Here is a 27871-nt window from a genome sequence, read left to right on the forward strand (position 1 = left end):
ACAAATCAAAACCAAATATCAAACTCCAGTTTTTCCTAGCACACTCAATAATCAATTATGTTATGAGCCAATATACAAAATGAAACTATCTGTGTTTACTAATATTTTGCTCCTGCGCTCTGAAGACATATTATGAGTGAGGCAGAGGGTATACAAGGCCAATGCAGAAAATATTAGTGGGACATATTATTTACACCCAGTGGTTGGCCAAAAATTTCAATGACAAAACCAAATAACTATGAACAGATAGTGTTTAAGAAAGAGTTATGTTCTTGCCAACATAGCACAGACCTGGAAATTGTTTTCTGAAGAAGAAGTGCAATTTAATAAAAATGTAAATAAAGAGCCATTGTGGTCACAATTGGTGGTGTCCTCTCATCAAGGGTCTGAGTAATCTGCCTCCTTTCTAACCTTCCCCAGTCCATTTCTCTGCCATCCTGAGAAAGGAACTAACACTTCCAACAGCTGCAATGGCTGTTTCTACTTTTCTGTGTGTCTATCAGCAGTAGTAATAATTTCATCTGAACGTATGATCTGGGTAGCTGGTGGTTTATGGTTTTCTTGGGCGGATATTCCTTTTGATACATACATTTAAGGACAATTATATTTATAAATTTTGCTCAGAGGAGTAAATAGAAGGATGTGCAACAAAAACAAAATTTCATAGTAACTATTGAGCATTCAACAATAATAAAAATGTAGTGGCTACTTGTGATTTTTGTACAGGCTTTCTTAAAAATTATCAGTGAGAACTTTGACAGTATTATGAGAAGGAAAGATTGCTACACACCATATAGTGCAGAAGTTGAGCCACAGATAAGCACAACAAAAATACTACTAAACATGTAAGCTTTCTATATGTAACGTAGGCTTTCCGGTGTAAACTGTTGATGAAGGTTTCTCGGGTCTCCTGCCGGGTGGTAGCATTGAAAGACATTTTGAGAAGTGTCATATTACCCATCTTCTGGCGAAGACTTCACCAGAAGATGTGTAGTATGACACTTTCCAAAACATCTATCAATGCTACCACCTGGCTGGAGACCCGAGGCCACAAGTCCAATAATATCGATGAGATCTCATATTATTTCACTTCATACCTAATGCTGCTCAGATCATGACACATTTACATGCAATCGAGCAAAAAAATATTTCCTTCATCTGGCCACCTGAGCAAGAAATGGCTTTCCAGACATAAAAAAAAGTCTTGCTTAGTGACAGATGTCTAGTCCACTTTGACCTGTGAAACCAGTAGCCGTCAAGGAGGATGCCTCATCTTATGTTACTGAAGTGGAGCTGTTGCACAAGATTGGCGCCACAAATTGCCCAATTGCTTTTTCATCTAAAATGCTTCACAAAGCTCAGGTAAACATAGTTAACTAGAGGAGGAGGCCTTGGCAATTGTCTATGGTGTTTCCAAGTTTCATCGGTATCTTTATTGATGGAAATTCTTCCTGTTAATGGACCACAAGCCTGATTCTGTATTGCCCAATGGCATGTCACACAAATGCGGATACTTTTCTTGTCTTGCTGTCAGATCAGATGTGGAATTTGATTCTTTTGAGGAAGCTTGCTTTCATACTGACCAGATCGATGAAGCCACAGTGGGTATCTTCCTGAAGGACCATCATCAAATCGCCACAGCCACAGGTCAAGATGGTACCTTCCAGCTCCTTTGCCAGTTTATTCAATCAGGCCAAAATGCAGATGGGACATCACTTCCCAATGAGTTTCTTCAGCTTTGGTTTTCCCAGCAGGACAGCTTTTCAGTCCAAAATGGGAGTTTTGAGTTTTGCTCTTACACACGCCAAATGAACAAACATGGTTGCTGATGGTGTTATCTCTGTGGCAGTTGGTGTTGGAATTACTTCATAAAGAGCACTGGGGCATCAACTGCACAAATCAGTTGGCCAGGTGGCACTGCATTTGGCTGGGGATGGACGAGGACATTGAGCGCTGATATCACATTGCAAGTAATGCGATGAGAACTTGTCTACTCCTCACAAAAAGTTTTTTGACTGGCCCCAACAGGATATGCCCTAGCAACAAATCCACAACGGTTTTGTAGGACCATTTTGGGGTTCACACTAGTTTCTCATTGTGGACACTATTTGCAAATTTCCTTCTGTGGCCCTCTGAATTTCACAACACTGACTGCCATGGTTCATGCTTTAGCAACTATATTTGGCCAGGAAGGGTTACCAGCTGCCATTTTATCTGATAATGGCCCACAATAATTTTAACAGAATTTGAATCTTTCTGTAAGGCCAAATGGCCAACTGTATCACCCACAGGAGACTGACAACTTTCTTACTACAATCTAACAGTAAAGCAGAACAATTCATGCATATCTTCAGAGCGCAACTGCGGAAATGAAGACAGTCCAACTCAAAGGAAAATGTTTTGCTATTGTTCTTATCGACATACCATATGACACCTTAAGAAGGGAAGTTCTGTGTAGCAAATCTCACCAGACTACACTGCATTTCCTCCATCCTTCACGTTCCCCCAGCGCTTCTCTGTCTCTTTCTAAATTCCAAACAAATACCATGCTGTATTCCATGGTTTGTAATAGTGGTGATCTGTGGGAACCTGGGATTATAGTTCAATCTGTGGTGAGAGCAATGTTGTTTGGAACACAATCCTCACAGACACCAGAATCAACTGAGCTCTGATGCTATTCCCAGCAGTGCTGTGGATCTTTCTGTTCCAGAGCATGCTTGGGCAGATGGTGGCTTCCCCAGCAGGTACTCATGGTGGATATCATACCAGCTGCTTGGCACTACCAACAGGATTCCTGCATTGCGACTGCAGTCACCGTAGCCACAGTCTTTGGAGCCTGAGTCACCTCGGTCATGAGTACCAATCTCACCACTGCTGCAGCTCCAGCCATCACAGCCCAATGGCATAGCAGCCTCCATCATCAAAGCCCACAGAGCTGTTAATCCAGCAGTTGTTACCACAGACGCCGCTCCTCCTGCCATCTTGGCCACAGCTAATGTCCTTGTCAGTGGCATCTACTGAGATGCACATGGAGCTGGACTCACCTATGCTGTCATGGGATTTCTCATACCAGAATAGGCAGATGTTGCATTCTGCCTGTGTTTTCCTTCTGGTTTTTCTGGGGGCCCATGCAGCAAATGCTGGAATGCCATTCCTGGGCCCAACTCCTGGTCTGACCTCATCATCCTGCCTTCATTCCAGACCTCCCATAATCGCCGTGGCCCATCACTATATATATCACCAGAGTGAGGTATCTTGGCAGGGGAAGAGTGTTGTGTGATCAATGTCTACACCATGGCGCCTGCTGCCATGCAGCTGCAGGTACATGTATGCAGCCCGCGACCAGCTATTCCCAGCTCATGCACGGCACTGCACAGCCAAGCAGCAGAGGAGCTGCTCATGCACATAGCTGCCTCCATAATAATGTACCAATGCCCATCTGGTATACTCATGTCAAATAGCTGCATGATGGTACCATGCCAATCACAAGGTGCCACGCCACTGTAGACTCATTGATGGTGGGCATATTCCTATGCTATTAGGGCTTTGTAAGTGCACATGGCACTTCACACGGGCATTCTTGTCTGAGACTTCATTACTGTAGAAACCTCGATGCCATCCTCATCTGGATTTTGATTACATTTGGAACTGGACTGTTCAGGGATTTCTACAACTTGGCACTTGAGTCATTGGATTCACTCAACAAGTTTGCCAGTTGCCATCTATAATATATCATTCAAATATACAATGTCTAAAATTGTGGAATTCATCCTAACAAATGCTAAAAAATTCCAAAAGAGAAACAAAACCAAATAAGAACATTTCCTCTTTTACTTTTATTGAATATAAAATGTATTGTGACTTGAACATAAATGTTCCATGTCTATGAATAGTTATTGACACAATATCTTACTTTATATTACACTGTACAGACTTACACATTAAAGATGTATCCTTAGATGAAATCTTATGAATTCTATATTACAGTATTTGAGCTATTTTTGTGAGCATTAGTGAAGCTACCAAACCAAAAGTCAATGCTGAATGATAAACAAAAGTTATTGTATCATGAAAATGATGATGAGAACTGTAATATATCACAGCTGTACTTATGGCAAGAACACATTGCAAATGAAAGAAAAGTAATTTTTATCCTTGTCATTATACAATGCTTAGAATAAAAGCTCATTATTTCAAATTCAAGATGATGTGGTTAATAAAGAGGGGATACAACATTCTTAGAAGAATTTTCCTCATGTGTGAAAGTAAAATCACTGTGTAAGAGCTTGGGAAGAGAATAAAAGAAATTTTATGCATATATAATGAAATATGTGTGTTCCAAAATTGACCCAGGAATCATTTTTAATGATTTTTGTAACAAATGTCTAACTTTCTGAGATAAGTCATGCCATTGTATCATTATCTATACTGAATAATTACAATATACATCTCAGTGACACCAGTAACCCTGTCATTGAAATGTTGTATTATTCTGTTTCCTGCCTTCACTTGCAGAGGAATAAACTTTCATTGATTACTCATGCCTTCTGTTGTTTCAGCACGCACGGTTACAACACAAAGTGAGGAAAAAAATCTGCATTCTTAGATCTTCGACATGGATTGCAGTAGTACTGTATTCAGTAACTGGGTGGAACAACAAAAGAGCATTGCAGTAGGAAATACATTTGCTAGTCTTGATTGCACTCCATTTAAGAGACCAGTCACCCCCAGTTCCATCATAGCTCTGTATAAGTGTTTTTGAAACAGAAGCAGTCAAGTATTAGATTTGACACTCCTGTAAAAACAGTAGAATGCACTAAATGATGATTTCAATATTTGTCATATTTACTGAGAAGCTGTATGAGTTTATTATGTTGTGTTTATTCATATTTTGTGTATTAAGGTGGCCTGACAACTGCTCACTGCTGTTATAAAGTTGTGTATTGGGATGCCATATTTATGCATGATTTAGTTGTAGATCTAACCAATAGTATCATGTTTTTTTTTCCTCTTTGAAATTGCAGACAATAAAGTTGTGAAGAAGAGTCTCATAATCACAATGACACAACCCTGCCTCATTTTCCCTGATTTCATCACTCAGTGGTACGATAAATAATGGGTTTGGTTGTTTTCCTTCTTGGTGACAGCAGCACAACTATTAGGTGGTTATTGTGAACTGTTAGGGTGTTTATAGCATTGGGATAACATAAAATTATGTACAACATCTGTGTTTACTTATTTGCCTTCACCATGAGCACATTTTTCCTAGCACCAAGAAAGAAATTACAACTTTTATTTGGCATTATCTCACACCATGGTCACCAGTAAGTCCACTGCAGTACCTCTCGGCTAGCGGTAGTAGGGAGTGTGCAGGTATGAGGCGGAGAGGGAGGTTAGATGGAGGGCAGGAGAGAGGTTGGGAGAGGGGGGTAGCAGAAAAAGAAGGAATTAAAAAGACTGTGTGTGATGGTGGAATGAGGGTTCTATAATGCTGGAATGGGAACAGGGAGGCTGCCACCTGCACAATTCAGAAAAGCTGGTATTGGTAGGAAGGATCCATATGGCACAGGCTGTGACAGCAGTCACTGAAATGGAGAACGTCATTTTTGGCAGTGTGCTCAGCAACAGGGAGGTCCTCTTGTTTCTTTGCCACAGTTTGTCAATTGCCATTCATGCAGACAGACAGCTTGTTGGTTGTCATGCCCACATAGAATGCAGCACAGTGGTTGCAGCTTAGCTTGTAGATCACATGACTGGTTTCACAGGTAGCCCTGCCTTTGATGGGATAGGTGATGTTTGTGATTGGACTGGAGTATGTAGTGGTGGGAAGATGCATGGAACAGGTCTTGCAGGTCTCTTACATGGGTATGAGCCACGAGGTAAGGGGTTGGGAGCAGGAGTTGTGTAGGGATGGATGATTATATTGCGTAGTTTCGGTGGATGGCGGAATATCTGTGTGGGAGGGGTGGGAAGGATAGGGAGCATGACATTTCTCATTTCAGGGCATGAAGAGAGGTAATCAGAATGCTGGTGGAGAATGTAATTCAGTTGCTCCAGTCTTGAGTGGTACCAAGTTATGAGGGGAATCCTCCACTGTGACCAGACAGTGGGGTTTTGGGAGGTACTGGTAGATTGAAAAGATAAGGCATGAGAGCTTGAAGAGTCACACATAGGAGATTTGGTTTTGTAAGAGGTTGGGAGAGCCTTGGTATATTTCATGAGGAACCGCTCATCACTGCAGATGCAACGACCACAGGTAGCTAGGCTGTATGGAAGGGACTTCTTGGTATGGAATGGGTGGCATCTGTTGAAGTTGAGGTACTGCTGGTGCTGCTGCCCACAGTGTGGCTACAGTTGCCTGAGACTCTGAGACTGCAGCCATGCTCATGTGAGTTGCATTTGCATGCATACATGTGTGTGTGTGTGTGGGGGGGGGGGGGGGGAGGGGGGGGGACTGTCTGTCTGTGTTTGTCATATATTTTTCACGAAGGTCTTAGGGGCTGAAAGCTTTATTTGTGACAGTCTTTTTGTTGTGCCTATCCATGACTCAGCATATCCGCTATATGGTGAGTGGCTTTCATAATATTGTTATGTTCCATTCAGGATTTCCCAGTTGGATTCATTATCCAAGTTAACATTTTTGATCTGCTGCTTCAGATGCTGCACTTAGTTTCACTAGGAAACAAGTTAATAAGAAATTATACTTAATTAAAGATTCTATTGCATGATGTAATAAGAAAAATATTGTGAGGTAACATGTATTTCTGGGCATAGTGACACCACTAGTTATACAGAATGATTGTTCAACTTTTAAATAACATATTCCAAACTCTGTGAAATAAATTAATGTACAAGATAATTAATATTCAACTGCAGAAGTAGCTACATTTTTCATTGCAGTTTTCACCTTAGTGCTTGTTATATTCCAACTTTTCCCATTGTATTTACATAAACCTAATTTTTATGCACTAGATGACATACTTTGTTCATTGATTGAGGCAGTAATTAAGATTTTTCATAGTTTACAATAATTACCAATATGGTACTTGTTCTTGTAATTAGGGCATTCCCAATGCAGATGCATAAGGTAATTCCATAAAATTTTCCAAATTCCTAGATTATCACTATTTTCATAAACCAAAAGTTTATCAATACTTACAGTCCATTCCAAGAAGGAAAATTTAATCTAGCCATTTCCAAATGTTTGTGGAGTTTCAAAACAACAATTTGTTCATAGCCAGTATTTAAATCATTAGACATCACTCAAAATCTTCAGTCTGCACCCAGTTCTGGTCAAGATAACAAGCATGTAACACCTACATCGAGTATGCTCTTGCTATTTGCTCAATACAGTAGTTATTCATGAAAATATGTGAATATTGGTGTCTCAGTAGATTGTAGATTGTAGATTGTATTTTATTGGTCCTGTTGTCTACATAGCAGCTTATGCATAAGACATTGGACAAGTCAAGTTATAAATATACAGGCTGAAAGTAATTTCAAGGCATACATATTTAAGCTTACAATAATACACTTTACACACAAGTATTTATATAACACATTTCATAAATTTAAATATTCTTCAATGGAATGAAAGCAGTGATGCTGTAAATATGAATTTAGAGATTTTCCAAATGTATTGACCTCAGTGACAGCTTTTATGTTTTCAGGAAGTTTGTTATGAAGCTTAACTCCCATGTGAAAAGTACCTTTTTGGCACAGTGCCGTGCTGATTTGAGTCATATGTAAGTTCCTGTTTTGTCTGGTAAAGTGCTCATGTATATCACAGTTTTTTTGTAGCCTCTGGTCCTTGCCTATTACATTTAATTTAAAGAACAAAAGGGTTTCCATAATGTATACACACGGTAATGGGGGAATACCAGATTTCTTAAACAGGGGTTTACAAGAGTCTCTAGGCTTGCACCCAAACAAGATTCTAATTGCCCTTTTTTGTAGTTTAAAAGTGCTATTAGCTATTTTAGAGTTTCCCCAGAAGGTGACCCCATATCTAAGACGAGAATGAAAGTACGCATGATATGCATTCAATACTGTTTTCTCACTACAGCATGATTTTAATGAACAAAGAAGATAACATGTTTTGCTCAGCTCTGCATTGAGACATTCAATATGCTTATTCCATCTGATGTTACTCTGCAGCCAAAGTCCTAAGAATTTGGTTTCAGTACTGTTACCAACTGGTTCGTCATTGATAGAGACTGATGGGATAAACATGTCCACGTTAGGAACATTGTGGAATTTTAGAGCAACGGTTTTCTTACTGTTTATTACAAGCTGATTACTCTGTGCCCAGCTGCTAAGTTGTTTCGTGACCGTGTTTACTGTCTGCTGTAACTGTTCATCGTCGTCTCCTTTTAGTAGAATCGTGGTGTCATCTGCAAATATGATTGATTTGTGTGCATCAATATTTAAGCTTAGATCATTTATGTACAGAAGAAACAGAAGGGGTCCCAATACGGATCCTTGAGGTACACCACATTTTATTTGTTTATAGTCAGATAAGTGATTAGATACAGTTTTCAGTTCAATATTTGTGTGCTTGACGCACACTGCCTGCATACGATTTGTCAGGAAGGAACTGATCCACTTGTTGGACAGACCTCGAATACCATATCTTTCTAGCTTTGATAGCAGAATTTTGTGGTCCACCATGTCAAAAGCTTTTGACAAGTCAATAAAGACTCCTATTGTTTCCTGTTTTTTGTCCATCAAGTTTAGGATGGAATTGATGCACTCATAGACAGCAGTTGTCGTTGACCTCTTATTTCTGAATCCATGTTGTTCATTACATAGGATGCTGTTTTTATTTATAAATTTCATAAGTTTCTCATACATAACTTTTTCCAGTACTTTAGAGATGCAGGAGGAAATTGTGATGGGTCTGTAGTTATTTACATTGTCTTTATCCCCTTTTTTATATACAGGAATAACTTTTGATGTTTTTAACACATCAGGGAAAGTGCCTGCCTGAAGTGAGCAGTCGCATAAATGTGTGAGTACTTCAATTAGGTTTGATGCGCTCTTCTTTAACATTGTTGCAGGTATACCATCAATACCTGCCGATTTGGAATTTTTTAGTCCTTTTATTGCTTTAGCTACTTCATCTTGTGAAACAGAACTGATGTACATTGATCCTCTACATGTACTTATTTTATATTCATTTGCCTGGATGCTCTTAAAGTTTGATTGTAACATATTTTCAGCAACACCTGTGAAAAAGTTGTTAAATGTGTTAGCTACTTCTAAGGGGTTTGTTACTTTTTTATTTTTATGTGATAGTGTTATATTTTTCCAAGGTTGCCTGTATTCTCCACATTCTTTTTTTATAACACTCCACATAGCCTTTGATTTATTAGCTGAATTATAAATGATTTCATCATTATGCATTATTTTTGCTGCTTTTATTACTTTTCTTAATATTTTGGAGTATTTTTTATAGTATGCGCGTACTGCAGGTGAGGAATTTTTTGAGTTACATATTTCATGAAGTAGTCTTTTCTTCTGGCATGAAACCCTTATTCCCTTTGTGATCCAGCTGTTTGTTCTAGAGTTTCCCTGTATGGTTAATGTTTTCAGTGGGAATGCAAGTTCAAAGAAATGGGTTAATGTATCAATGAAAGTGTCGAATTTTTCATTTATATTGTTCATTTTGTACACTCCTAGCCATTTTTCTTTCTGTAATAAGTTGTTGAAGTAGTTCACATTATGCTGATTATAGCTTCGATATGCTGTTCTAAAAGACATGTTGTTAATAATACTGCCTTGTACTTTTATGCTTAATATTTGAGCAAGATGATCACTAAAACCTGCATTGAAAATTTTTAGTGAGGTGTTGTGTAAACTCTTCTTTACTAGAAACTGATCAAGAGCTGTTTGACAAGTTTCTGATATTCGGGTAGCTGCTTTTACTTCAGCCTTTAAATTGTAGGACGTTGCAAGGTTCAAAATGGTCTCCCTATTTCCACTATTCGTGAGGAAGTCAATATTGAAGTCACCACAGATTATCAATTCACAATCCATTTTATTTACTTTATTTAGCAATGACTCCATTTTGTTTAAGAAAAGTTCAAAATTCCCGGACGGTGATCGGTAAACTGTAGCAATAACCAGGTTGAACTGACTAATTTTTATAGCTGCAATTTCATAATCCTTTTCGACATTTGCCCTAGTTAAGTCGGGTAGTGTAATAAAATCTACATTATCCTTTGTGTAAATTGCTACCCCACCCTGTTTGCTGTTTTTCCTGCAGTAGTAAGCAGCCAAGACAAATTTGTTTATTTTCGTATTCTGGATTAATTCTGTGTTAAGCCAGTGCTCTGAAATGCATAACACTGAGATATCATTAAGTTCATGTGTTAATAGAACGTTAATTTCATTGATCTTATTACGCAGGGATTGCACATTATCGTGATAAATTTTTAGTTCGGGCGTATTCACGATTTGGTAATTGGGAATCATATTTACAGCATCACATACCTCTAGTTTAAATTAGGAACGTCAGCAGCGTTGTATTTTCGTTCTTCTTTCTTGTTTATTTTGTTTTCCTCGCTGTTGGAAGGATGTTCAGGAAGCTGATAAATTGTTCTATCCCTTACAAGTCTTTCTTTGATTATTTCACTAACACGATCACAAACAAATCTTTTCCCATCATAGTTCAAATGCATTCCATGCTTCGTGTGCAGATTTCCATGTAGCTTGCTTATATCCAGTACATCGCACTTAGTGTATTGAGAACACAGTTTCCTTATTTTAATGTTTGTTTTCCGAATTTCTTTGTTTACACACGAATTATAAATCAGATCATGCCTATGAGGAAGTGTGGCAACTACTGTGTTTCTGCATTTATTGGCTTGTAAAAAATACTGTAGCGTTTTCACGCAAACCTCTGCTTCATTTTTTGCCACATCGTTTGAACCCATTATACAGACGATAAAGTCATTTTCTTGCATTAATTTCGTCTGAGAGTTAATGTCTACAACATTTTTACATCCCGCTCCCGGTTTCACTACACTAGTCACTGCTATGTCGCGATTTTTCTCACGGAGCATGCTGGATAGATTCCTGCCATGACTGTCTGTTAGTAATAGTACACTACTCTTTTTCCCTGATGATCTGTGTTTGTTGTTGACATTATTTGAAAAAACGCTATTCATTTTCAGTTCACTGTCTTTTTCAAGTTCACGATCATTTGGAGAGTCGTTATCACAGTCACTTGTTTGCAAAACATGATATTTGTTTTTCTCCGAAAATGTGACATTTTTAGCAGACTTTGTTGTTCTTTTTGTAGTTGGAACACTATTTTTGTACGGCACTTTTACCCACTCGGACGATATATTACTTTTGTCTTGCATCACTTCACTTAGTGTTGGCTTCGATCTCAGATCCCGATTTTCTTTCTTGAGTGAGTCAATATCGCTTCTTAAGGAACTGACTATGAATTGTAAGCTAGCAATTCGTTCTTTTAGCGTTGTTATTTCAGTGTTACAATTCTTACAAACACCCTTTTTAACAGCATAACTATAACTATTTCTCAAGTTAGATTCACACACTTCTACACTCGCGGCCATTTTCTATGATATCTGCAACTCAAGTTATTGAATATTTTGACTGAATGTGTTGAGGTTGATAGGTGGCTTAGACTGGCATTGTCATTTGAATGAGCTATTGTTGAGTGTTGTAACTTTCATTAGTGACTGAACTATGTGAACTATTGCAGTGTACTTATATCCAGCAAATTACTACAAGACAGTATGTAAACAGTGATATTTACTATAAAACAGAACTGTGTTCTGTGTTATGCTTAAATATAATTTGTTAGCACTGACCTGACTGAAAGTGCTAATAATTTTATGCAGTACAAAAAATTAGAAAATTAGTGACAGGAAAATGAAAAACAGTGTACATGGTGAGAGGGTACAGGAAAGACTGGAAACAGGGACTTTAAGTCATGTTTAATGGAGTTCCAATAAAATGACTTCTAAGGCTACTAAATATGCAAAAAAAGTGCAACCCAAATTGTGTTATCAGGTATATTTTTTTTGCCAAACACCATCAAATCTTCAATAACATTTTCAGCTTCATGAAATGGAGCAATGTGTTACTGAGAAGGTGACTCAGAGTACAGAAAATCAGCTGGTGTCTTGTAATTTGGTGCCCAAATGGGGAGGGGCTGTTTCACCCCGGTGCAGTAGAAACAATCGTAAGTAGGACAGTGACAAGTGAAAAAATTATGTACTTAGTGTAAGATGGAAAGTAACATTTGAAAGTATGAACTGGGGTTTACAGTGGCAATGGACTGTGAAAACGTTTTGTATTGCACAAATGAATCAAAGCACAATGTATTTAACTTGACGGACAATAATGAAATTAACAATACCAGAGAAGGAAAGTTGTTACTCACCATATAGCGGAGATGCTGAGTCGTGATAGGTACAACAAAAAGATTCACACAATTATAGCTTTCGGCCATTAAGGCCTTTGTCAGCAGTAGACACACAAACACACACACACACACACACACACACACACACACACACACACACACACTCAAACGCAACTTGCACACACGTCTGCAGTCTCAGAGAGCTGAAACTACATGGCATGTGTTTGCGTGTGTATGTGTGTGTGTGTGTGTGTGTGTGTGTGTGTGTGTGTGTCTACTGCTGACAATGGCCTTAATGGCCGAAAGCTATGAGTGTGTGAATCTTTTTGTTGTGCCTATCGCGACTCAGCATCTCCGCTATATGGTGAGTAGCAACTTTCCTTCTCTGGTATTGTTATATTCCATCCTGGATTTTCCATTGTTTAGCAATGAAATTAATTATGACACTGTGTAGTCAAAAATCAACAGGCACCACCAGAAGCAGAGGACTTCAGTCAATCTGGAGCAAGGAGATCATGGTGATTCTGTGCCAAGCAGCAACCAATGAAGAACTCCAGCCCATAATCAAGCAGTATAGATTGCAGACCAACGTGGAGAAAGGCATATGATGCATTTATATGGCAGCAGTGACGGACACTGAAACAATATAAAGTTAACAGAGTTTGTCATTAAGAGTTCCTATAATATTGACAAAATGAGTGACAGGAAAATGAAAAACATTGTATGAAAGATTGGCAAGGAGGACCTTAACTCATGTTTAATGGAGTTTGTGGTTTAAATGTACAAAGGAACAAAAGTTATATTGAGTTTAAAAGTGAAATTAAAAGTGCCCTTCAGAATATAAATAATAAACTATGTCATGTCGTTAGCTAAAAGACAAGTCCTGTGAACAATATTAAGAATTAGTAAGAATAAAGATGGATCTTTGAGCATGGCAGAAGGAGCCCATGTGCCACATGTATTCAGCCACTGGAACTGGCTTAGGCAGCCTATTGCAAAAAAGCCATGCACCTGGCCTACAAGAGCCCAAGATATCACCTCAGGAGGTCTATAGAGATAAGGAATCAATTACTTCACATGATTAATAAGACAAAGGCCTCAGACACTTAAGATAAATTAGACAACAGAATTAATGAAGCAAGGTCCTTAGGCAGGGGCAGCCACACCATGCCAAACTTCATGCATGTAGCATGTGCAGGCCATGTGTGAGCCAAGGCCTGGCCTGTCACTCAGCTTTGTTCAGTACTTCTTGGAAATACCTGTAACAATACGACATTTCATTTCGCTTTGCAGCATGGCATGTTTCAGTCGGCAAAACTCTGAGTTCAGGACAATTGTGGTGCCGTCGCTGTTTACTCTTTGCTATTTGTCATGGTATGAAGAACGTTCACAGGTCCACTGGCTGTTTGAAAAAAAAAGAGGTAGTCTAGTGACCTATTGTCATAATGCTTTAAAATGAATAGGAATGACAGAAGAGATGGATGAGATTCCTCAATTCATATAAGGGATGGGTACTGCATATATGCTATGAAACGACATTACTATACCATGCAGAAAGAATTTAAAGATCTGGTTGGCAATGAAAGAACAAAAAATTACAATAATTGACAAACAGGATTCATTGTTCTGCAAATCAAGAAGCACTTTGCACTTAATTTGCAGGCATGGAGCATGTGAAGAAATTGATGGTAATAGTAAAATTTCTGAAGGCATGGAGCATGTGAAGAAATTGATGGTAATAGTAAAATTTCTGAAGGCACACACATTATTCCATTGTCACTTGCAACAGTTTTCAGTGGAACTGAATAAAGACTAGGGAGACTTCATATATAACTCCAAAGTATGTTGGTTAAGTCAGGGGGCACACCTGGAATGATTCTTCAGTTTAAAACTTGCTATTGTTGAATTTATGAAAGAAAAGGAGTTCAGGAATGAAAATTGGAATATCCAGAATGGATTGCAGACTTCACATTTTAAGTAGACTTCACTGTACATTGCCAATAGTACGACACTGTAAGGTAGCTTCTTTATGATTTGACAGGGGTGCATTTAAAAAGAAATTGCATTGTGCAAGGTACACATTCTGACAAAGACAGTCCAGTTCTCTAAGCTCAATGGCATTAAAGAAAGCAAAGCACAAAGTTTGAAGAATTCATTGTGGCCTTAAAAGAATTACAAGGATAGTTTTATAAAGATTTTGAGGACACTGTCACTCTTGCATCTGTTTTTGAGACCATTTTCCATTTCAGTTGAAAGCACCGCAGTGCATGAGCAAATGTAACTGACTGACCTGCAAGGTAATTCAGTTTTAATGTCAAATTGTTTTACATTAAAACTGTCTGGGGCTTTTACAGTGCTTTCCTTAAGTACAGTCTCCTTAATGAGGTTGCAACAGTACTACAATATATTGATCAACATATATGTGTGATAGACTTTTTTTTTATTACGAAACTAAATAAGTCACAATTATATGGCAACTTGAATGTGAAACTTTGTGACATTTTCTGTGTTTATCTCTAAGTCAACAGTTTGTACCAAATAAAAATTAGCTTATGTCTTCAGCACATCAAAAATAATTAAATAATACTGCAAATTTGTTTCGGTTGTGATCTACGTTGTTGAGAAACGTGAAATATAAAACAAAATTGCAAGCACTGTGACTGCACTGCCACTAAAATGGGAAGCTTTGCAGATTTCCCCCTCCTGAAGCTCACACAGCGTGGTGTGGTGGTGGGGAAATGTGCTAGCCGGGCTGAGTGTTTTGACACTCAGGTGAGGACATAGCCAGCGTGCTGAAAGCTTGGCCACCCGTGTCGTTAGGCAACAATTTTGAAACTTTGAATGAAGCTGTGAGAGAGAAAGAGAGAGGGATTTATGATGGAGGCTACAATAGTTATGAGAAACTAATGGAGAGCTTTGGGTAATTCAATGGCCTTATAGGGGAAAGCTTCCTGACCGCTCCACGCAGTGTCTGAAACATAACTGAAAAATAATAAAGTAAGATAGCCACTGAAGCCTTAGATGCTATGTCATTCAGGGACTGGTGGGGTCTAAGGGGAAAGGCAAACAAAATGCTAAGACTGGATTCCAGCAAAAGATTCATAGTGAACAGTAATGGAGAGCAGTAGATAGGTTCAGTGGAGACAGGTGCAGGCAGAGTCTGCCAAAGTATTAGGCTGATATTGCTAGGTCAGAATTAGACAGCTGCAAGGCTCTGTTGATCATAGATTCAGATGAGGGTTTCAGTTAGCAGATGGAACAGTGACAGATAGTCACCATCTCTGTGAAAAGACTTGACTTAATCAGAGAGACACCTCAGCTAGCAATGTCAATTAGTACTAGATTTGGAATAAACTTCAATGTTAATATCTCTTTTCAAGTGCTTATTCTCCTCATCATCCTTCCACTCCTACATCCAAATTAGGAAATTTATGTCCGACTCTCAAGTCTCCCTTTCAGTTCAGTCAACTGTATGAATTCCCCATAGCACAAACCTCTATCACTCAATTCCATGCAAAACCCACATTTCAGATGTAATATAAATAAATTTTGCTGTCCGGTGTGGGTACACTGGCACTTGTGTGGTACACTGGCTCCCATGTGGGATCCACTGGCTATTATGTAGATCATCAGATTGGGAACAGATAGGTTTGCTACAGCAACTGTAGCACCTCCAAGAAGTTGTAGCGACTTGCAACTTTCTGAATTAATGGAGAATAGGACAAATTAGGCCTGTAATTGCAGCAGTAGTTAGTGAAGATGGGTACTGTTGAGAGGAGGCAGCTGATGAATCTCCTGAGTGTGCACAGCAGCATGCTGATAGCACCCGTGCAGTGAGAAGGAGATGGTGGGTGTCACTGGAGACAACCGGTTGTCCCCGAGTTCTAGGCAGGATTCTGAACTTTGCAACAGCAGCAACAAGGGATGGGGTCAGTGCAGTCAGCAGTGCTGCCTAATGCATTGCAGGTGGAAGTCCAAAGATTTGAGGCAGGGCCTCAAACTTCACGGCAATGGGGTTGGCACAATCTAAAAGGGAAAGTGGGCAACACAGTTCAGATTGAGGTCCCAGAGTTCAAGGCAGGAGCTGAAAATTCACAGCAGTGGGGACAAGCAATGAGGTCAGCACAGTCCAAGAGGTCAGCATCTGATGCATTGCAGCTGGACATGGCAGTGTTCAAGGTCATTGCCTGACTGCCTCCACAGTGGCAGTGAGCAACCAGATCAGCCCAGTGCAAGAGGGCAGCAGCTGACGCATACAACATGTGGCGGCATAACTTGTCTTAGCATGATGCAGCAATGAGGTCCATTAAGAGTGTAATTTGTTCAAATAGTTTGAATAAATTAAGTGACCTGGTCAAAATGGCTCCTACTAGTGAGACAAGCTCCTTGGGAAGTGGTAAAATAAGTGTTGAGAAAATTTTATGCATTATGGGAAAATCTTTTGATGGTAACAAGAGGGACCTACAGAAATTTATTGAAAATGTCAATTCTGCAATTGAGCTAGTGAAGCCAAAGGAACAGAAAATTTTGCTTAAATTTGTAAAAGCACAAATCATTGGAGAAGCAAAGTCTAGCTCACAAGTAAAGGAAAGAACATGTGCTTGGGGGGAAGTGAAACTTGCCCTCACAAGAGATTATTCTAGCAGGAGAACAATCAATTACTGTGCTTGTAAGATATTACAAGCCAGGAAAATGCATGGGGAACCAATTGCAACATGGGTAAATAGGACTGATGAAATGTAAAGGGATGAAGAGTGACAAGCAAGGATAGTCTGAATGGAGCAATGAAATTAGTTAGCTTCCTGGGCAGGACATGCCTTACATAAGGGCTCAGTAATGACAGGATCTAGACACTTGTGCAAAAGTGAGGAGATGAAACTGGGCTAGCAGCCACAGTAGAACTTGCTCTACTCTCGATGGAAGATATGGGAATAGTACTAGGAAAGAGAATAGGACATGTATATGTAACAGTAAAATGGAAAGACTTATCTTAGGGGGAAAAAAGGACGGGTATACACTTGCACACACACACATATCCATCCATGGATATGTGTGTGTGTGCGAGTGTATACCCGTCCTTTTTTCCCCCTAAGGTAAGTCTTTCCGCTCCCGGGATTGGAATGACTCCTTACCCTCTCCCTTAAAACCCACTTCCTTTCGTCTTTCCCTCTCCTTCCCTCTTTCCTGATGAGGCAACAGTTTGTTGCGAAAGCTTGAATTTTGTGTGTATGTATGTGTCTGTTTGTGTTTCTATCGACCTGCCAGCGCTTTCGTATGGTAAGTCACATCATCTTTGTTTTTAAATATATTTTTCCCGCGTGGAATGGTTCCCTCTACTATATTAACAGTAAAATGGTGTAGACATATAAAAGACCTAAAGTGCTTTACATGTGGACTGTGAGGAGACATTGCTGGTAAATGCAGAAAGAATAAGCCAGACAGCAGTGTGCAGTTGATGACAGCCATGGAATTTTCAAAATTTTGTTACTCATTTGACAAGAAGGATCACACGTACAAAGAAAGCAGATTAAGGAAAGTGACTTCTATAGATCCAAATGAATTAAAAGCCAATTGGAAGGAGGTTGATGGACTGCAGTCCTTACACAAATGGAAATACCCATAATTCAACTTGTCTGGTAGCTGTTGTGCAATGCATACATGAGAAAGAGATGTCACTTATTTTGAGTTTAGGCAATCGGGACACTACACCAAAGATTACCATGAAGGTCTGTGGCATGCACAGAGGAAATGCTGAGTGCCAATGCCAACCAAAAATGGGAAATTGCAGCAAAGCTAAAGCATGACAAAGCTGCACAGTCAGGCATTGTGGCGTTAAAGAAGCCAACAGTTACGGCAACAGACGGGACCACTGAAAATGATGTGTTTGTACTGTACTGTGTAGAATGAAGAAAGAAATTTAAGTCATTGGTAGAGACTGGAGCATGTTGTGCTTGTTAAAGAGAATGAGTATTCCTGCTAACTTCACTGTTAGAATAAGTGAATCAGAAAGGTTTCATCTGAAAGGCATTGCCAGTGAAGCAGTATGCACAATGAGTACCATGGAGGTACACCAAAGTGTGGAAGCTACTGGAGAAGTTGACCACAATTTCATGTATATGGGTCAGGGTTAGACATCTCGTACAATAGGTTAACTGGAAGAGACTTTGTAACACAGTATTTGGTTAAGTTAAATTATGCAGGAAAAGTGTTAAGACTACAAGTGCAAGACATACCCTTAGCAGTAAAGAGGAACTGAAAGGTTATGAATTTGAAATGGATCAGGAATCCAGTGGAGAAATAGAACCAATAGAGGAAAAGATAATGTTGCTAAGATGGATGGTAAGGTACCACAAGATAGTAAAAGGGAAATGGCTATCCCAAAACAGAGATTATACGAGGGGTGTCTGTAACAAACTTTTTTGTGACAGTACAAAGTGGCAGATGCATAGCGAACACAATACATTTTTCAGAGGATGAAATTCAATTGAAGAATGTCAGGTTGTGATGGAAGAATTGGAGTAATTAGCAAAAGTATGCAAAGCAAAAGGTAGCAAGGAAGCCAGAGAGGAGGCAGAAAGTCATGTCAGTGTTTTATGGAAACAACAGAGAATTGATCATTTAAATGCAGAAGAGAAGAGAGCAATAATGGAGGTTTCCATGTAGTATGGAATCATATTCCATATGCCAGGTTACAGATTATCTTATGCATCCACAGTAAAGCATTGAATTCTGAAAGCGCCAGAATAAGAAGGAAAATTAGTGACTGCTAGACTGTACTGGATTCCAGGTATACAAAATACAGTTTTAAAAGAGTAAATTGAGCAAATGCTGAAGGATGACATAATTGTTGAACAAGAGAGCCTGAAATGCACTGTTATCATTAGATCTAAAAGTGACAGATGATAGTGATAAAGAGAAGTGGAGAGTTGTAGTGGTTTACAGGCAATCAAATTATTTACTGTAGGTGATGCACTTCCGATACCAAATGTCTTTGATGCCTTGGACCATCTAGTGCAGGCAAGGTACTTCTCAACACTTGGTTTGGCAAGCAGATACCATAAAATATAGATGCCTGAGAAGTGTAGAGAAAAAAACTGCATTCAGTTTGTATTATCAGCATTATGAATGTAAGAATGTTTCCAGCAGGTGATGAACACAGTTGTTTCCAGCAGGTGATGAACACAGTATAAATAGGTTTGCAAGGGGTAAAATGTTTTGTGTGCTATGGAAAAAACCTACAGGAGCATAATGAGAAGCTCTGTGAAATTTTCCGTAGGTTGCAAGAGGTTAATGTAAAGCTGCAACCAGATAAATGTGAGCTCTTAAGGAAAGAAGTGATCTTCTTATGCCAATAAATAACAGAGAAGAGGATTGCACCAGATACAGTGAAAGTGGAGAAGGTAATGTTTCTCCCACAGCCATGAACAACAAAAGAATTAAATGGGTTTCTCAGTTTAATCACATATTACCAGTGGTTTATTGCTAAATTTAGAAAAGTTACTAATCCATGAGATATTAAAGAAAGGAGAAGCATATCAGTCAAGCTGAAAATAAAACAATGCATTCGAGGAACTAAAGGAAAAATTGATTAATCGACCACTACATCAGTATCCAGACTTCGAAAAAACCATTGATAGTGATGACTGACATAAGGAATGCAGCTTTTGGAGCAGTTTGTTGCAAAGTGAGAAAACTTGTGAACAAGGTGAAATTAAACTATAGCACTACAGACAAAGAATTGTTGGCTATAGTATATGCAATGAAGCAGTTCTAACTATTATATATGGACAAAAGTTAACATTGGTAACAGACTATAAACAATTAAGTGTGAAGGATCCAAGTTCAAAACTCCTGAAGTGGCATCTAATGCTTGAAGAGTAGTTACAAGGTAGTCTATCAAACAGGCAGGTTAAACAGTAATGCAAATTAGGTCCAGAGAACAAGAGCAAAAAGATGAAAAAGAAGTGGTTTTTGAAAGGACTAATGTAAAAACAGAGCAGAGCTCTGTGGCAGAAGCAGGTGGGGACAGTAATTCCATAAACATGCAACAAGCATAGGAAACCCCTGGTATAGAAAAGTAAATAGACAGTGAAGAGAAAATCACTCTTGAAGAGAAGCAGAATATACTAACAGAGATGCATCATAATAAATTGGGAGTACACCAAGGAATGCACAGGACTTTTGAGAGAATAAAGTTGCATAGGCAGTGGTGCGGAATGAAGTATGATATTGAGCGTTGTGTATGAAAGTGTCTGTCATGTCAGAGAAATAAGTACACACAAGTGAAAACAATAACTTACAAAACTTTCAGCATGCTGCAGGTGAAAAATAGGTCTGCAATTATATTATAATTGATATAAACGGTTGTAGCTTCCTCATATGTTGCATTGAGAAGTATCTAGTTTTTGTTTCTTGATGGTGACTAGTTTCGGACACCTGCGTCAGGTTTCAAGCCATTTGTGCTGCAAGTGTGACAAATACAGGTGACTGTCCATGAACAGAAACAGGCCCTGCAGTAATGAAAGTGGCATATGGCTGACTTAACAGCAAAAATACACCACATAGGATGGATATTTTTGCTGTTAAATCAGCCATAGACTGCTTTGATTACTGCAGAGGCAGTGGTGTACATGGGCTATCACCTGTATTTGTCACAGACCCAGCCAGAGACTGGAAACTGTCCAAAATGATGATGATGACAGCACGGATGTTTTGAAAATGGACACAGGTGTCCAAAACTAGTTACCATCAAGAAATAAAAAATAGTTACTTCTCAATGCATCTTATGATGAAGCTACAACCCTTTCATTCAATTTCAAAACAGTAATGCCTTTAGAGACCACTGATGCAGCTGAGGCAGTGTTTGAAAAGTGTTCAATGGACACAGTGGGTCCATTAGATATATCAAGTACAGGTGAGAGATATATTTTAACTTTTCAGGATGATTTAAGTCAATTTACTTTAGCAGTTCTGATATAAAGATGATACACAGACACAAAAGGTGAAGCATTTGTGGAACATACAGTATTAAGGTATCAGTATTAAGGATCATGGTTCAAATTTCTTGAGAGACATTTTCAGAAGAATGTGCAGATTGTAAAGAATTAAGTAGATAGAGACTACAGCTTACTGCACACATTCCAATGGCACACTGGAGAGAAGTCATTGTACATTTGTCAAATATCTAAGGTATTTTGTAACAGGGAATAAAAGCTTTTTGGACAAGTGGGCTCACTATATGCAGTTTTTATGTTCAACCCCAACACTGCACGGCAGACAGAGTACACATCATTTGAACTACTGTATCGAAGAAAAGTAAACATATCAGGAATACTGCAACAGGAATCAATGCAGGTAAGTTACAATTACAAATCATACATGGACAGATTAAGATCAAAGATGCAGGAAGCACACAGAATAGCAAGGTGGTGGGGGTTAAGAATAAGAGAGCAAGTAAGGAGCAATATGATAAGAAACAGATCCTGAAAGAATTTAAGATCAGTGTCAAAGTATTGCTCTCCAATTATTTCATAAGCCAAGGCAGATCTAGAAAACTAGATTCACAGTAGCAAAGGCCATATGAAGTAATAAGGGTTGATACTCCAATGGAATAATAAAGATTAAAAGAAACATATGTATATGCAAACAGACTGAAAAAGTACTTTTAATTTCAGGCATGGCACATGCAGAAAGGATGTTACTACTACTACTACTACTACTACTAGTAGTAGTAGTAGTAGTACTCCTCACAGCAATATGTGCAAGTTTGAACACAGAGCAAATAACTGTGGATTTTGAAGTAACCAACGTAGATAAGAGTTTTGACTGTATTATGATAATTTAAGGGAAGTTGAGACATACTATACTACATTGAGAATAGTTAGACGTGTAAATTTAGATGCTACTACATATCATTTTCAAAAGGCTGAAAGGTATGGAAAATTAGCAGTGCAGAGATGTCGGGACTCAATGAAAGAACTGAATGCAGGATTAACTGAGCGTCGCCTCTTAGGCCAACAAGTAGCATGACATATCAAGAAAGTCACAAGGCAATAGCAAATGGTGCAGCAGCTAACAAGGTAAATAAGTAAAATATTATAAGGTAGACTAGATGAAGCTGATGCTACATACTACAGAGAACACATAAAGACCATGGAAAGGAACTCAGAAGTACTGTTAAGGTTGACTATGGAACAAGTGGCAGCAGTAAGAGCAACAGTGTCCACAATCAATAGGACAGTAAGTGCAATAAAGGAAAATGGAAACACCTTGACACCAGGAATGGAAAAATTTATCAGATCGTAAGTTAAAGAAACAGACATGGGATTTAAAAGGGTAACAACTTTTGTAATTATATGTAACCAACTGCCAGATGTATTTGGGGCAATAGAAGCAGAACAAAACATACAATAATTGCAGTTGTTAATGCACAGAAGGGAATATTGCAGTCACACATAATGAGCCCCATTCAAATTGTAATATGAGAGGAGCTAAAAGACATTAAGTTTCCTGTTCCTATAACTGAATCAGTAGGTACCCTTTGTTAAAGCTGAGTGATGTAGATGTATTCATAACTGTTCCTTTAGTTGATAATAACATGTTTAACTTGTGTAAAATGTTTCCATTACCAAAAGAGAGTCCTCAGTAAAAGGAAAGTACATATTTATTCAGCCTGAAAATGAATTTTTGTTAAGTGATGAAGCAAAGCGACAGTATGCAAAGCTGTCTGCTTAAATTGCAAGGAATTAAGTAAAAACAGATGGTTTTGGAGACAAATGTTTGTACTATTCTCAACATTAAATTGGGAAGGCTGCTTCAGCTAGTAGACGAAATTTGCAACGATTGACTAAAAAGAATAGTATAAGTAAATCAGAGGCTCTGGATACAACTAAATAATGAGTGGTTGTATGTAGCTCCTAAATAGGAAGGTCTGACAGTACTATGTGGATACAGGTTCCATGGAACATATTGTTGAAAGGAGAGGGAAAGGTGAGTTACTAGAGCAAATGTAAGAGGTATGGAATAAGAGTGTTCACACAGACAGATCAGGTGATCCGTACAAATATGACTAAGAAAGATATAATACCTCAAGCAGGATCAGAGTTTGACTGTTGTCTAATAAATAATGAAAACCCGAATATTAACTTGTCAAATTTAGAATTACCTTTGGATCATGTTGTCATACAGTTTAATGATTTGAAAGTTCTGGGGAAAGATTAGATGATTAGAAATAATGGATGATGAACAGTAGGAGGAGATGAGATGCTCCAGACACTTAACACATTTTTCTGTCTTGACTTATGTAAGCATAACACTTATTATATCGGTTATAGTAACATGCTGTAGCAGACAATGTAAACATAGTATGGAATTATTCTGATAAAATGATTGTTGTGGGAAAATTTGGTTAGAACTACCACAATAAACCAGTGTCCAGACAGTATGTCATCTTGACAATCTCTAAACAGAGGCACCAAGGAAGTAGTAATCTATGAAAGACCTCATACAGACCATGACGAAACAGTAGCTTTTAGCAGCAGATGGTAAGTTCAAAAGAAAAATATTGTAATGACTGAATACTGTAAAACGGTGTATTATTTTCAGAAAAATAAAGAAATGTTTGAATATTGTAGTATAATTATAATATAAGGTTAAGCCATGTACAGTTCCCAAAGTATAACTGAAATAATAAGTATACCTATTTACAAGACAAAATAAGGTTGAATTTTATTTGTGCAGGTCTCTGACTGAAGCTGTGAGAGAGAAAGAGGGGACACCTGGTAGAGGCTATAATACATCATAAGAACCCAATGGAAGGTGTAGGATGAACTTGCCTTATATGGAAAAGCTTCCTAACCACTCCATAGAGCATCTGAAAGGTAATTAAAGAATAACAAAGTAAGATTGCAAATGAAGCCTTAGACACTATATCATGTCAGGGCCTGGTGGGTTCTAGGGGAAAAAAAATGCTAGGACTGGAGTCCAGCAACAGATCCATAGGGGACAGTAATGGGGAGAAATAGACAGCTTCAGTGGAGATAGGTGCAGGCAGAGGCAGCCAAAGTGTTAGGCTGATGTTGCTGGCCCAGAATTAGATAGCTGCAAGGCTCTATCAATCATAGATTCAGACGAGGGTTTCAGTCAGTAGACAGAACATTGACAGACCAATACTGTCTCTGTGAAAGGACTTTACTTTAGTGGGGAGACACCTAAGGAAGGAAGCTCAACTTGTACTAAGATCTGAAATAAACTTCAATTTTAATTATTCATTTTGCATGCTTATTCTCCTCATCATCCACACATACCTACATCCACATTAGAAAATTTACATTAGACAATCAAGTCTCCCTATTTCATCAACTGACTGAATCTCCTGTCACTCAAATCCCTTTCACTCAATCCCAGGCAAAATCCATACTTGCATGTGACAACTAGCTTCAATAAAAGTTTGGATAGAAGAAAAAATAGATGGATTTGCACAAAATTTGGTATCATTGTTAGAGTCTTAGAGTAAGAGTTTGCAATATAATGTAATGAGGAAATCGAAGTTGAAGCTGTTGATTTGCGTCAGTCTAATTTATATGAAGTAGTACAAAAGTATTTTGGTAGTAGCAATGAAATGATCTTTGATGGAAAGAAAATGTGCTGACAATATTGCAGCAAAGGTGGGAGTAGCTAAAGAGAAGATTGATGCAAACAGTTACATATTTGATGACATTGAAACAGCATGTGTGCAATTAGTGGATGAACTTTCTGACAAAGTAGGTGACAGGTGAATGAGTGTCTACTCAAAAAAGAATGTAAATTATTAGTAACTAACAGTAATAGTAATCAGATGCTGTTATTTAAGTTTAATATAAATCACGTTGTGAAGAAAAGTCCAGATCTTGGAAATGAAAAGGTTGTCAAAGCAAATAAATCTACAGTGAAATTAAAAGCAGTAGCTATATACAAATTATTAGAAGTTAACAGTGAAATAAAGAGCTTGTTGGCACAAATTTCTAGTGTAAATATGCAAAAAGTAATTTTCAGTGTATATGCACAGATAGTAGCTGTTAGTGTGTTTGCAATGTTCAGAGGAATTTTAGCTATGAGATCTGGTATTTTCAGAGATTTTGTAGCATTTTGCAGGAGAACAGCAAATATTCTGAAAAATAAGTGTGGAATTTCATTCCATATTGCAAAACTGGATGGAAAGGCAAGGGATGTAACTGTGAACCCATGAGCAAGTAGGGGGGGTTCAGTGCTCTTTACTGAATACGGTACATGTCAAGTAACGACTCCCCAGTTGTGCAATTCTATTGTTCCTTCCAGAGATCATTTTTCCTTTAACTATTCTATTTATAGGTTATAAGGAAATGTAATCATCTTTTACTTTGCTCAGTTCTTATGTCTGTATTTCAATTTTTTTTATTTTATTATTTATATTTATATTTATATTTGTGTGTGTGTGTGTGTGTGTGTGTGTGAGTGTGTGCGCACACGTGTGTGTTTGTATGTGAATAAATGCTGATGGTGTGTAAGAGGACTGAAACAAAAATGGTTGATATTAATGTAAGCTAAAATCTTGTGAAAAATATCCTAACTACATTTGGGTTCAATAATGTTGAAAGATTTGTGTAATTAATTCAAAATTCTTTTCCTGCTTAATGTGTAAACTTCAGAATGTAATTAACTAATAAAGTAGCAGCAGTAGGAATAGATTTACCATCAGTTCATACAAGAAATGAAATCAATGTGTCAAAATAATGTGCAAGTGTTCATAAGAATATGTCAACATCTTGATCTTCAGCTTGGAGTAAATAAGTATGAGATGAAACAAATAGAGTTACCCACAGTCTTGACTTTGAAAACAGAGCATTTATCATGAAGAAGCCATTCTGGCAGGTTATGAACAGAATATGTAACTAAAGTAACATCCACACATAATGAACTAGAAGGTGTGGTTCTGGAGAGTACAAGCAATGACGGTGAATAATCTCACAACCTGGATACAGTGTAGGACACTTTTATCGTCACACAGAGCATACACAAAACAAGTGACTGAACACAACAAAGCCATAAGCCAGACTTTCTGTCAAAAAGTTTCTACTTAGGGTTCCAAGCACCGACCAGAGATGCTATTTGTCCATGCAGTGTTCCCCCACAGTCCCCTCCTCCTCCCTTAGTGCAGAGCATTGTGGCAGAAGTTGCACAGTGCTGGACTGCACACAGATGGATAAGTCTCCCAGGTGTGTTGTTGTCTGCAGTGGTATGGTTAACGGGACAGTGGTGTATGCTGGATGGTTTACAGTTGGTAATTGTTGAGGCAGGTTGGCTTCTGGGGGGACTGGCCGTATTACAAGTGTCTAGTGGACATCTGAGGATGGCACAATGGAGAATGCATCACCAAGGCTGGGTGGCACCAGCAATGGTGAATGGTTCATTGGAAGCAAACATGGTGATTGTGAGGATACCTTTTTGGAAACACAGGACGTGAGGGCAGTGGTATTGATGTTGCATGGCAATTTGATGGTCTTCTGGAAGTGCAATGCAACAGAGCCACCTGCAGTCTGGTGGTTGGTGTGCTGATCTTCAGTAAGGGGGTTGTTGTCTATGAGCTTGACATCAAGTTCCTCAGGAAGGAAGTCACAGATGTTCAGTCATAATCTGAAGGTCGATAGTACGACGTTGCCAGTGGGAGGGTTGGCATGTGTTGTCATCCATTGAGGCATCTTGCAGTATCCACATGAAGTTAAGTTGGGTGATGGACACAGTTACAGGTTTCATACTTAACAATATGTTGCTTCAATCATCTCTTAAGAGCATTTTCTGGGGGTCTGGATGGGGGTGTGGGAGAGGGGGGGGGGGGGGTGGAGGGCAGGTCATACTGTGTCATCTCTTAACATTATGAAGTCACAATCTGTGAATGCTTTGTGAACAAAGACTTTCAGTGTCAACAGTGGGAGGCACGGACACGTGCTATGTTGTTCCTGGCATACATGACTCTGTCCACTAGGTCTGAGGACATCAATGATGGTTCTTGAAGTACAAAGTCTGCAGGCAGTGATAATGTTTCTGAGGATCTCAAGTCAGGTTTTTGTGCTGTTTGTAGTCTGAGAAGAACCCATGGGAGTGCCTCAGTCCATAGTCCTCAATGGGACATCAGGGCCACCTTTAAGGTGTGGAACCATTGTTCAACCAGACCATTACTTTGAGGCTGGTATTCTACGGTTCTGAATCACTTAGTGTCTGTCATATTGCACCGTTCAAGAAAAGGTGCAGATCAGAACTGCTGGCCCTGGTCAGTTACAATGGACATGGAGCAGCCAAAGCATAAAATCCACATTTAAATAAATACTTTGGCAGTAGATTCAGCTGTTATCTCTTTCAGTGTTGCTCTAACCCAATATGGGATCCAATTGATCACTGAGAGAATATAGCACTAGCCGCTGCAGACAAGTATTGAGCTGATGAGGTCAATATGTGTCT

At 38.7% G+C, this 27871-nt stretch overlaps 1 protein-coding gene across 1 annotated transcript in view; it reads right to left on the minus strand.

Annotated features, from left to right (window-relative positions):
- LOC124622445 (protein broad-minded-like) overlaps nucleotides 1-27871 on the minus strand; it is a 286578-nt gene that overhangs the window by 110099 nt on the left and 148608 nt on the right. The gene's annotated exons all lie outside the window — the stretch shown is intronic.

Source organism: Schistocerca americana, chromosome 7 (assembly GCF_021461395.2).
Source record: "Schistocerca americana isolate TAMUIC-IGC-003095 chromosome 7, iqSchAmer2.1, whole genome shotgun sequence".
Classification (NCBI taxonomy): domain Eukaryota; kingdom Metazoa; phylum Arthropoda; class Insecta; order Orthoptera; family Acrididae; genus Schistocerca; species Schistocerca americana.